This window comes from Chenopodium album, chromosome 12 (assembly GCF_948465745.1).
Source record: "Chenopodium album chromosome 12, dcCheAlbu1.1, whole genome shotgun sequence".
In the NCBI taxonomy this organism is placed as follows: domain Eukaryota; kingdom Viridiplantae; phylum Streptophyta; class Magnoliopsida; order Caryophyllales; family Amaranthaceae; genus Chenopodium; species Chenopodium album.
The window spans coordinates 28030136-28043037 of NC_137845.1; the positions used below are offsets into that span (position 1 = coordinate 28030136).

The 12902-nt window shown below is 37.5% G+C and overlaps 1 non-coding gene across 1 annotated transcript; it reads left to right on the forward strand.

Moving 5' to 3' along the window:
- Positions 1 to 1784: 1784 nt before the first annotated feature.
- Positions 1785 to 1892, forward strand: LOC145573363 (small nucleolar RNA R71). The gene has a single exon (XR_014097408.1). It is a non-coding gene; the product is annotated as a small nucleolar RNA R71 (small nucleolar RNA).
- The last annotated feature ends 11010 nt before the right edge of the window (positions 1893 to 12902 follow it).

Sequence of the window (12902 nt, forward strand, 5' to 3'; positions counted from 1 at the left end):
ACTCTTCCTTGCAAGTAAGTGCTTCAATCATTTGATCTTGTGGCCTCATCACTACCCTCCCCAAACGATCTAAATCCTCATTAACAACATCGACTCGGTAGCATTTCTCAACCATGGAGGTCTTGAGTAACTTGGAGAACTCAAAGACAATCTTATCATCGGCCACCTCACATGTAATGGTGTTGTTCTTGCAATTGATGACCGCCCCCAAGGTTTTAAGAGCTTCATGACCCAAGATCAAAGGAGTATCAACATCTTCCTCCATATCCATCACTACAAAATCACATGGCACATAGATATGCCCAACTTGAATAGGAACATCTTCAAGATCACCACAAGGAAGTTTGACCGAGCGGTCGGCTAGTTGAATTATTTTTCTTGTGGGAATCATTTCAATATTGAGCTTTTGTGCAATGGAGAAGGAAATTAAGCTAACACTCACTCCTAAATCCGCCAAGGCACCCCTAGGTTCCATGTTACCGATCTTAACCGGTAAAGTAAAGCTTTCCGGGTCCTTCTCTTTCTTTGGCATCTTGTGTTGAACGAGTGCACTAACTTGATGAGGGAGGGTAATGAGCTCATCATTGAGTTTCCTCTTGTTGGTTAAGATATCCTTGAGAAATTTGGAGTAGGAAGGCATTTGGGTAACAATCTCGATGAAAGGGAGACTTATGTGTAAGTTCTTCATTACACTAAGGAATTTTGCTTTATCATTCAACTTTCTCTCTGCAAGCCTCTCGGGAAAAGGAACCGGCTTATCTAGATTCCTAGTCTCACTAGGAATTGAGGTTGTTTTCTCATCATTGTACTTCTTCTTCTCTACATTCTCTTCTTTCCCAACGCCTTTGTCTTCTTCAAATCTCTTTTCCACCCTCACACTTTCTTCCTCTTCCCCCTCTTTAGGCCCTTCATAGGATGTGCCCGATCTCAATGTAATTGCCTTGCAAGAATCGGGTTTCAAGTTGTGAGAGGTGTTAGGTTGTGGTTGCCCGGGTAAGGTAGAAGGTGAGTTGAAAGGTACTCTCTCGGCCAATTGAGCTAATTGTGAATCAACCATCTTGTTATGAGCTTTGACTTCTTGCATTTGTTGATGAGTGACTTGGAGTTGTTGGAGAATTTGGTTTTGTGTGGAATTGGATTGAGGTGCTTGATCTTGACTCCTTTGAAACCCTTGATTTTGATTGTTGTATTGGTTTTGATTGTTGTATTGGTTGTTTCTTGGGTAGTTACCCTTTGGGTTTTGGTTTTGAGGTGGAGGTGGGTTTTGATATTGAGGGTTGGAATTGTATGATGGTTGAGCTTGTTGCCCCCATTGTTGAGGTTGAGGTGCAAATCCGGGTGGTGGTTGTCTCCAAGCTACTCCTCCACCACTTCCCCTAAATCCATCTTGCCTTGTGTTTTAAGCCGCAACATGTTCGGGGCTTAAGCCTCCACAATAAGATGTATCATGGTTTGTACCACCACAATTTTGATATGAGAAGTAATTGACTTGAGAGGAGCTTGCCCCACTATTAACACTTGTGTTCAACTTTGCAAGCCCCTTGGTCAAAAGCTCTATTTGATGTTGCAATTGATCAACCTTCTCTAATTCACACATCCCACTTTTCTTCGGTGCACTCCTCCTTCTACCACCCCAAGAGTAGTTCTTCGCCACTTCTTCGATCATTGCCTCAACTTGGTTTTAGGGGATCTTGATCAATTGTCCACCCGCCCCCGCATCCAAGTTAGCTCTAGACATGGGTTCCAATCCATCATAGAAGAATCACATGAGAAAGCTTTGATTGTATTCATGGTGAGGACATGCTTGTACCAACTCCTTGAATCTTTCCCAAGCTTCACTAAGACTCTCATCCGTTTCTTGTTCAAATGATGCAATCTTCCTTCTTGCGGTCTTTTCCTCAAAAATGAACCTCTTCATAAATTCCTTGACTATCTCTCTCCATGTTGTGAGAGAATTTAGCCTCACTTGCTTGAGACACTTCTTAGCTCTACCCGAAAAAGATTGGCGAAATAGATGCATTCGGATGTACTCTTGAGAAACTTGATTGGTTTGAATCATGGCACATAGCTCGAGAAATCTATCAAGGTGCTCAATGGGATCTTCACTTGGAGAACCCGAAAATTGCTCCCCATGTACCATCCTTGTGTATTGGGGATGAATAGTAAAGTTGGTTTCCGTGACAGGAAGCAAGATCCCTCCCGTGAGCTCATAATCCTCCGGATTTCCAAACTCACGAAACAAAACTTCATCCTCTTCTCCGGCCATTGTCTCACTTTGTTCACTTGAAGAACAAGAGTCACTCCCACCATCAACAATAGAACCAAGACCTCTTCCCTCTTCTCGATAAAGCCTATGAACTTGTCTCAATGTTCGGTCGATCTTGTGGTCAATGTTATGTGTGGGCGGACCTTGAGATCTCCTAAGCATCCACCAAAGCTAAGCGAACAATTAGCAATGACAAGTAGGATAAAGCAAACAAAACAAAAAAGAAAGGCAAATAAAATGACTCTAACAATAGCAAAAATACATGCAAAACAAGTCGCTTCCCCGGCAACAGCGCCAAAATTTGATCACTGGTTAATAGGTCGTTGGGACTACTAGCCTAATCAAATTAATTATTTATAAACCTAAACCTTTCACTAAACTAGTTATCGGCAAGTATAGGGTCAAACCACGAGAAACACACAAGTTAAACATCAAATCCACTAATTCAAGAGTAAATGAGAGAAAATTTTTGTTGGTTTTCTTGATTAAGTAAACTAAAGCAATTAAGAAAGGAAGATAAAAAGGATTAACCAAAGATAAACAAATGCTAGGGGTATGGGAGTGTCAAACATGATCAAACATGGATGGACAATGAATGATTATCATGAATAGCATGTCATAGAATTCTAATTCATACTCAAACAACTCACTTTCATGCAATTGCTTAAGCAAATCAATGAACTAAGTCTTGTTCTAATCGAATCACTTTCATGCATCCAATTAGTCACTAATCATGGCAAGAGATTAAGAGTGCACAATACATAAAACTCTACTTAAACAATTCATTTTCATGCAATCAGCATCAAAGTAAAGGTGATCTTAGCCTAATCCAATCATTCTCATGCATTTAGATTAGGGAACATCAAATAATGTGCTACTAATAATCTCAAGCTATCAAAAATCATATCTTTCATCAATTTATGGCATGAGTTCAATCAAGTCATTATCAATCATCAATATTAACACGTGTTTTCCGCCCCCTTCCCCTAGCTAAAAACTTAGCCTAGGAAAGAGAAACTAACCATCATAGCAAAACCAAATAAGGATTCAATAAACACAAAACTAATCATGATTAAAAACAAATAAAAACAATATCAACAAGTTCAACTAAAGAGATGTATGAAAATAAGCAATAACAAAGCAAATAAATCAAACTAAAAGAAGGGATTAGAGATTACTTAAGAGGGACTTAATTAAAGATGAAAACTTAGAACTTTGCCTTTGATTGAAATAAACTTGACCAAATGTTGAATATAATGAAGAAACTTGAAGAATAAGCTACTTTCTCTCTCTAAAATAAGGTCTCAATGTTGATAGAAAATAGGATGATTACAAAATTGAATAAGAATGCTATTTATATGCATCTAAAAGTCGGAAATAAAACACCAAGGAGAGCCCTCTAGTGAGCTATCGTGCCCTCACCAGGCAGGGTACGGCTTTGACCTGCCTAGAATGTCGCGCTCGCGGCCTAATGTGCCGCGCACGTGGGTTGAAGGAGGAGAGGCCTCTCCTGCTGAGGAGAGGCCGCGGCTTGGGATCAGGGGAAGGTCAGCCCCGAAAGGCCGCGCCTGTGGCCTGTAGTGCCGCGCCCACGGGCTGAGGAGGAGAGACCTCTTCCAGGGCGCGGCTAGGAGTCAATTGAAATAACTGTCCAAGTGCACAGCACCATCCCGTGCCCGCGCTCCTTGATTCCACGCCCGCGGATCCCTGAGTTGCTTCCACCTTCTTCTTGAGCATCTCTTTTCCCTCCATAGCTCATAATGCATCCATAGGCTTCTCCAAAAGGGCTAACAATCTACAAAACAACGAACAAAAATAAAGAAAAACATACAAAAAATGGAGAAACGGAGGGGAAACACAAGAAAGGAAGAAACAACACAAAAACGAAGATAAATCGCTTTAATAGGGATCAAACAAGTGCAAATGATGGGAAAATTCTTAGAGAAAAAGGATAAAAGAGTGGCATAAATGCCGCTCATCACTCTCCCCACAGATGGCGGCAAATGTTTCGGGTGTTTTTGTGTTCCTTGGGAGAGTTACAACTCGAAGACTGGATCCAACGAGGCCGCCTGTACCTGCAAAAGAACGGAGCTCCGTATGTTTGGAGGTTCACCTCCGAAGATTAAGTTAGTACGGATTAGGAGTAAAATGTGCGGAAAGTAAGTATCTTCTTGGATTCCGAGATCAGGTGTTCTCTGTTTTCGAGAGCAATAATTGATGTAATGATTAAGACGTGCCCCAATAAATGAGGGGAATCTCCCTATTTAGAGTGTCCTAGAAAACTGTGTTCTGTCCTAGGGTTTGATGACCTAGGAATTAGGGCAACGCCGTTTTGCGGCTACCTTGGGATTTGGGCCTTGAAGGCCGCCATTTCCCAGGAGCCATATCTGCAGGACACGTGTCAGCATCTGGGGAGTCCATTTGGACGCCTCTTATAGCGACATGTGTCACACGCTCATTGGGCCACTTGGTGGAGTATAAATACCCAAATCATTGGGCTCGATAATTTTGGTAGTGGGAAAAGAAGAGAGAGAAAGGTAAAAATACAAAAGTGTCCATGTAATGTAAACATAAACTAAATAATAATTGTGAAAAAGTAGGATATGTTGGGTATTTGCAATATGAATAGAGATTATTTTTGTCCTAAAATAAAAAGGATGCAATATTTGTGAAACTTTCTTACAAGGTTAGTGGTGCAATATTAAAACAATGGAGGAAGTAATAATAAGAATAATATTTAACGATAATTATGCGATAATAATAATAAATAATATTACTAATAATAATATTAATAATTATAATACTGATAATAATAGTAATAATAATAGTAATAATAATAATAAAACTAATTAAAATAGTAGTAGTAATAACAACAACAACAACAACAATAATAATAATAAAATCTGCTCTACTCTACTCCGCCCTATCCGGAATCTCAAAAGAACAGGGCCTTGTCATTTACAATCAATAGTAATGCAAAGAATTTTATAAAGTAAATGTGTAACATGACCATACTTTAGAAAAAAAGATAAAGGGAGATAGGTTTTGTTTGAGTAATTAAATTGGAGATTAGAGGGAATTGAATTTATATAGTAGAGAATAGTTATTTAGTTTTGACTTATTTTCGATATCCAAAATATTACATATATATTTTAATTTTGATTTTTTTTTAATATATTTTTTAAACAAATAATGTAAATAACACCCAATTTATTGGATACTGACTAGATATTCGTTATCCAATATTCAAAATTCGACTTATTTTGGATATATTTGGATATCACATATCTGAAAATTAATATCCGAAAAGGTTATCCCGTTTCCGGTATCCAATCCGAAATTACTATCGGATCGGATATCTTAGATTATCGGATCGGATTTTCAGATATTCGTATCTTTAGATAGTTTACTCACCCTTAAGCCTTGTTTAATTCAACTTATATCTACTTATTTTAGAGAAAATAATTTCAGATAAGAAAATATAAGTTTAGAACAGATCAGAAAAAATAAGTTCAAATCAGATCATCGTTTTATGTGTAATTTTGTATCGCTATATATCTATAATTTTGCTGTGAAAAAAATTATAAAAATCACATATTAATAAAATACACATTATTACGAATTTAATAAGACCGCACTTGATATATATGTTTTCCTTATAGATTATCATACACTTAAGGTCAAAGTTTGATCATACAATTAGATCGGATAAAATCAGACTGGTTCAGATAAGCAAAAATAAACCAAACAAGCCCTTAAGCTAAAGTTTTGCTGTTATATGTACTCCGTATTAGTTATTAGTTTATTATGGAGTACGAAACATAAGTAGTGTATTTTACTTCATTCAACTCGCATTCTACAATCACGTGTGTAGGGATGCCAACGGGTCAGACTCGGAGCGGATTATGCTAAATCCGACTTCGACCCTACAGGAAGTCAGAGGCTAAATCTGACTCTGAGACTCCGACTTTGACTTTAATATCTGGCCTCCGACTTCGACTCCAATCCGACCTAACTCTGAGTTTTTTTTTTTTTTTTGGTTATTCAATTTACTTTGAGAAAATGGGATATTTGGGCCTTTGCAACCCACACTACATACAATGATCATAAGAACAAAACACTAATTGACTCCACAATTAGAGTATAAAACTACACATGACCCCAACAAAATAAAAGTAAAATTAAAAAATTATGGAAAATTTGCAAATTGTAGCCATTTAAAATTAGTAATTTGCAAATTCCAGTCATATAAAAAAAGTTGCAAATTGCAACCTAAATTTCTTATAAATTAAATTGCAGCCCGATCCAACTTTTTCATCAGTTTACGTGTCAAAAAATATTCGGTTAAGGTTTTAGGGGTTATTTTAGTTCTTAAGGGTCCGAATTGAGCTCGGAATTAGCAAAAAAATAAAGTAAGTGCCTTGTTTTTACAGCAAAAATAGTTGCCCACAAATCGATACATTTTTGTTACCCAAAATGAGACACTTACGTTATTTTTTTGCTAATTCCGAGCTGAATTCGGTTTTTTAAGGACTAAAATGGCCCTTAAAACCTTAACCGAATATTTTTCAACACGTAAAGCGATAAAAAAAGCTGAATCGGGCTACAATTTAAAATTTATAAGAACTTTTGGGCTGCAATTTTTTTTAAAATGGCTGCAATTGGCAAATTTTCCAAAAATTATACTACATCCGTTTCATAAAATCTGCAACAAAGAAGCATTCACATTCCCCAAGGCAATATTTGGTAAAAGTGTATTAGAGTAAGGGTAGGTGATTAATATTTAATGATAGAGAAAGTGGGGACCAAAAATCAAACCCACATGTTTCCTGCCAGATTTTTTACAGAAAGTGGAGGGAGAATTTTCATTGGAAACTTTAAATTTGGCCTCTAAGTTTAAATTTTTCAACTTTTCCCAAAATTCAAATTTGGCTCCAACTTTTTTTGTTTCAACCTAAGTTATAAATAGAACACTTAATACACCACCATTCTAGTTCAAAAATTTACAGAGCATCATTAAATACAGCCTTCAAAATGAAACATCTAAAATCCTAATTAAATTAAGTCAGCACTTCAAGATTTCAAAAAGTCAAGGCTTAAAGCATCATCTTCTACAGCATCTGTTAGTGGTGGGTAGGGTCCTCTGTTACAGCAGAATCTGAAATAACATAAACAAAACAAACCAAAAAAGAAAAAAAATGGAAGAAGGCTCTGGTGATTAATACTTCAGCATGAAGCAGATTTTAATGGACGAAGATCTTCTCCAACAAAATGAAAATGCAAATCATAATGAAGGCAATGGTCAACAAAAAAGTGACAGAACACAACTTACTCTTGCTGAAAAACGAGGAATCGTTGATGAAATTCTAACACAACTTAGGGAGGATAATGTTGGGGTTTGGTGAGTCCGACTCACCGCGGAAACAACCCCTCCCGAGGAACCACTCGTAATAATTAAAATCACAAAGCATAAATAAATATTCACAAAGAAAAGATAACGAATCTTACACTCGAAGAGAGCTTCGCCCAAAACCCGGGGCTCTTACTTGAAAGCTACTAGCACGTCAAGCGCCGTGCCTCCGACGGTATCCACCCACAAATGGGCGAACACAACTTTAAGGTCTACTACCTTGGGGTTAGCAAGGTCCGACCTAAACCCGAGTGTTATGTGAGTTTAAGAGTTTTCCCAAAAATTATGGAATGCTCTTTTTAACTCCCACTCAAGCACTTTACTCCAAATCCCAAGCTTGGTATTTATAGAGGAAAGTATGAGTGGGAATTTCTATCCCATCAATGTGGGATCATGAAATTCCACAAATTAATTTAAAGCTAAATTAAATTAAAATTGCAAACTAATAATAAATCTACAAGTGGCATTACCATGTGAGATGGGTTGGTGAGGACCACATGGAGAGTAGGGGACCATACTTTCTCCCCACTCAATACTCTCCTTGTGCCACATGTCCTCACTCACTTACTCCCATTTTCCATACTTCCCCTTAACCCACGGCCCTATGGCCCGAGCCAAGGCCCGAGCCAAGCCACGAGCCAAGCCCGAGCCCGGCCCGCACCAGCCCGCACCTGGCCCGCAGCCAACTGCTGCTGTGCGGCTGCTGCTGCGGTTTGGTGCGGCTGCGGCTGCTGCCGTGGCACGGCGCGGCTGCTGCTTTGCCTAGCCGCGGCTGGCCGGGGCTGCTAGCACGGTGTGCTAGCTCGTCTTGCCCCTAGCATTCGGATGCTCGGGGCACACCGATGTTAGGGGTATTTTCGGGAATATGGTCGATTTATTATTATTTTGCGCGTCTCGTCTTTTATCATTTTAGACTCGACTTCCGACGATCGGTTTTGACGCTCTAAGCTCGAATTACCGACGTCTAAATATTTAACACTCAGGCGACGAATTAATTTCTTCCGAATTAATTCGTCGAGTTGGTTCGCATATATTTGCTTGGGTGTGACCCGAAGGGTTCGGTCAAGATTAAGCTGTAATATTAATTATATTAATATTACTGATCGGAAGCGGCCTCCACCCAGGCATTCCGATCACTTGACCTTACTGAATATATTAGCTTTCTAATAATTCTGAACCCGCTATCAGAATAATACACTTGTTCGAAGGACACCATTCCTTTGAATCTCCCACTTGTCCTTCCGGACAAGTGTGCATTTAGTGTATTTCCCTTATCCTATGTCTCTTCATGTCTCTTCATGAACTACAGAGTAAGTTTACTAGTCATCTCTGTTACGTCTAGAAGTGTTTCTCGAAATCCGAGTTTGACCGTCAATAAGCAGATGATTTCTAAATTCCATCTGAGCACGGCCATGCATTTTTCACAGTCTCGCTCTTCGAGAGGCCTTGTAAACAACAAGACATGTTCCCTATTGTTAGTAGGGGTCGTTTCCAGTCTTGTAATGTAGCTTCTCTTACTAAGAGGACTCACCCGCCCGATATCCATCTTTATAATCCCCAATTACGGCAAACGTTTGGCGGATACCAAAGCGGACCAGTACTCAAACAAGAGATCTCCCACTAATCATGGTCAAAGGAAAAGAGTTCCGATAGTAATAATGAGAAAATACTTATGACGATTTTTAAATCTCTTAAAGTATCCTCATAGGTCTATACAGTATGGTTCTAAACCAATACCTGTGCAAATGATTTGTATCCTCATAGCACAAGAAACGGTGCTACAAATCATACTACACACTAATCTCTGATGGTCATTATTCGTCCACAAAATACGACGTTGATTAGGGATAATTTTCGATTAAAATATTCAACGTTCACTTAATAGGTGTTTCTTTATCCAAGCCATTGACTTAATACCCTATTTTGAATATTTATTAAAATCGAATGGACTCATTATTTAATTCTAAACCACAATTAAATAGTTTTGTGGAATATTTAGAAATATTTTATTCCACTATGAAACTTCACAATGTTTCATCTTATGATAAATGGTTTTTCCCAAATGTTTTAAGAGTAGTACTCTTCATAAAACATTCATAGAAATCACACTCATATTTGATATGCTTGATTTCTTTCATGCAATTATGAATGTTGTCGTTCACTTTTTGCATAGTTTTAGTTATAATTACTTTGCAAACCTTAGCATGTTCATTATCCACCATTTCCATAATATTGAGATGATAAAATTTTGAGAGTGTTAATGGATTACATGTGATTCAGGATTTATTGTCCAAGCAATGGCTCCCACTCATTTTCATGATTTGAGACCTTCTACTTGACAACCTACAATCATTAATGTTCAACAACGAACCTTTCCATTTAACATCTATCTTATTATTGCCTTTAAGGCAACAATATTCTCAACATATATTTTAGTAGATCCCTGATGATGCCTTGCTTGGGTTTCACTCCAAGCGACTCACAACGATTTGGGATACCCTAATCACTTGTGATCATGGAAATTTTCCTTAAATTCCCGCACATTATACATGGACGCACATCCATGTTACCATTCTCAAGCCACGACGCTTCTTGCCTCGTGCTTATAAATGGTTTCCTTGCTAAGGAACTAATCCTTGTTAAGGTTTGTGCTTGCAACATTAAAACTCAAATTATATTTGTTTCCATGTGTCAAGAACTCATCCAACTACTTATCTAAGTTCTTTGGATGTTCTTGACTATAATCTAATGATCTAATACTTAGATTAATGTCGATTGGTATTATATACGTACTTCACATGCTCTAAGCATGTAAGTCATTTGACGATTCCATATCATAGCTTTACATGATGGATTTAATTCTAGAATTATTCTCAATTTTATTCCATCCATGTGACATTTAGCTCATACAGTTACACTGAGTCTTGCCAAATTGTTCGCTATATGATATGACTGAAAGTCTCTTACTAGAGTCTTTCTTGTTTGATTTAGTACTTAGCCTAGCTTATACTTAGTTCAAACATTTACTTAGCTTCATACATATGGGTCGAAAGCCTTTCAAAGTCCTTCATGTTTAACGTGGTAATTTCCTTTACTCATTTAAACATTTTAATCTATACCATAGAACTTAATTCCCAACATGTACTAAGTATCGTCTTTAGCTCAGTCCATTGTCGAAAATACTTTCAAATCTAAGAATTTAGCGTTTGATAGTTGTTTCACAATAGCGTTCGTAAACATCTTGTTGGACCATTACTTTTGCTCCCACTAAACTTCTTGTTCATCAGAATTTCTATGTTTCTCCATAAGTCAATCCTCTTATTAACTTTATGAGAAAACACGTTCCAATTTCTTCATGCAATGCTTTCTTTAATCCAATGACGGATTCCACGTGCTTGCTTTCAAATCTAGCATTATTTAGATTTTCAAAACCCTTAGACTATTCCATAGTCACTTCCAAAATTCCATTTTGGGAAGGCGGTTTTGGTATCTATTTTGCCATATTTCATATGTGCAATTTTGCTAGATCAATCACGAAAAGACTTGAGCATTCCGATTGGTGAATGGGATTTTATTAAAATCAACTCCTTGAAATTAATTATATCCTTTACAACCAATCTAGCTATGTATGCATATACATTTCCACATTTGTTAGTTTTCTCCTTGAAAACTTATTTGCAATCGATGGGTCTTTCACCTTTCATGCAGATTAATCAAGTTTCAAACATGATTTTCAAACATGGAGTCTATTTCGGATTTTCATGGCTTTTAACCATTATTCGGAAGTTGGATTTGTTGTAGCTATCTTACAAGACATTATTCCTTTACTATCTAATAGTAAATAGTATGCTTGTAAGTCTTAGGTTTGTTTCTAACTTAATAGAAAATTTATAGGATTCAATCCAAGCCTTTGGTGAATTCTATACCTATACGGGGTAATTGCATCAAACACTGAGTTTTAAGGCGCTTTCAAAGCCCTTTTATTATGTTGATCTTACTCCAACATCTTTAATGTTTTGTGAGTAATGAATTCTCTTTTAAGGCACTTATAAAGTCCTTTTGAGTATTCTTGATCACGCATTATCACGAAGTCCTTTAAGGTCTTCCGAGATTCTCAGTTTTAGTTTGTTGCTAAGCTCGATGGTCATCGAGTTCATTTTCCTCCCACTTGTCGTTTTGGAAACGTGTTACTTTCCAGAAAGACACTACTTAGAGCAATAAACAATTTTTTTTGTCCTCAATTAGGATGTGGAGGTAATACCCGTAGTCTCACTTGAATGCTTACAAAGAGACATGTATATTGTCTTTGGATAAAAGTTCGTTGTGAAACAAACATTTAGCTCCTACTTGAGCTATCTTAGTCTTTATTGAGCCATTCAGCTCCCACTGAGTCACCTAGCTCCCACTGAGCCACTTTGCTCCCACTGAGCTAGTGAACTCCCACTAAGACTAAGAGCCTTAGACATATACTTGAAAAGACTTTTAGAAGTTATTTCTATCCATAACTAAATATGGCGTCCTTTCTTAGCTTCGACATTTTGTTTAGTGTAACATTAGTCATTTGTGCAAATCTTTAAGAACTTTATAGGAAGGGTTGTGAACCATCATCATTCGATTCATTTTCAAATGACACCGAGGTCTCCGTGAAGACACACCATGAGTTATTTATGAAATTTTCCATTCATAACTTTGAGATAGTAACGCTTGGCTCAAGTAAACATCGCTCGATCTAATCTAGATGTTTTGATATCTTGCCAAGTCGATTTTGTACTTCACTGAACTCTTGAGCTACTCAAGTCAAGTTTGTCCACATTTGATGAATATAGCCATATCCTTTCAAATTCTTTGTGAAACGTTGAAGTAATTGAATCCTCTTTAGCCTTCGGAGTCAATTGTCTATACCAAGAACAATAGCTCTCTGATTTGTCGGTTTCAACAAGTAAGACTTGCTTGTCTTAGAACGATTCCAATTCGAGCAACTATCAAGAGCCTATCTAATGGAGCCTTGAGTACGTTCTTGTCGATGTGACATCGCTAAAGATGTTTGGAACGCAAATCAAGCCCATGACTTAAACTTAGTGAGTTTATCATGTTAGAGAAATGTTTGTTTATAATCAAGCATTCTTGACTTAACGCTTGGATAACCATCCCATTCAAATAAATCTCGCAACTATTGCTCATTACTTTGAATGTGAGTCTTTCCGTGTGTAAACGGATCAATTGCTG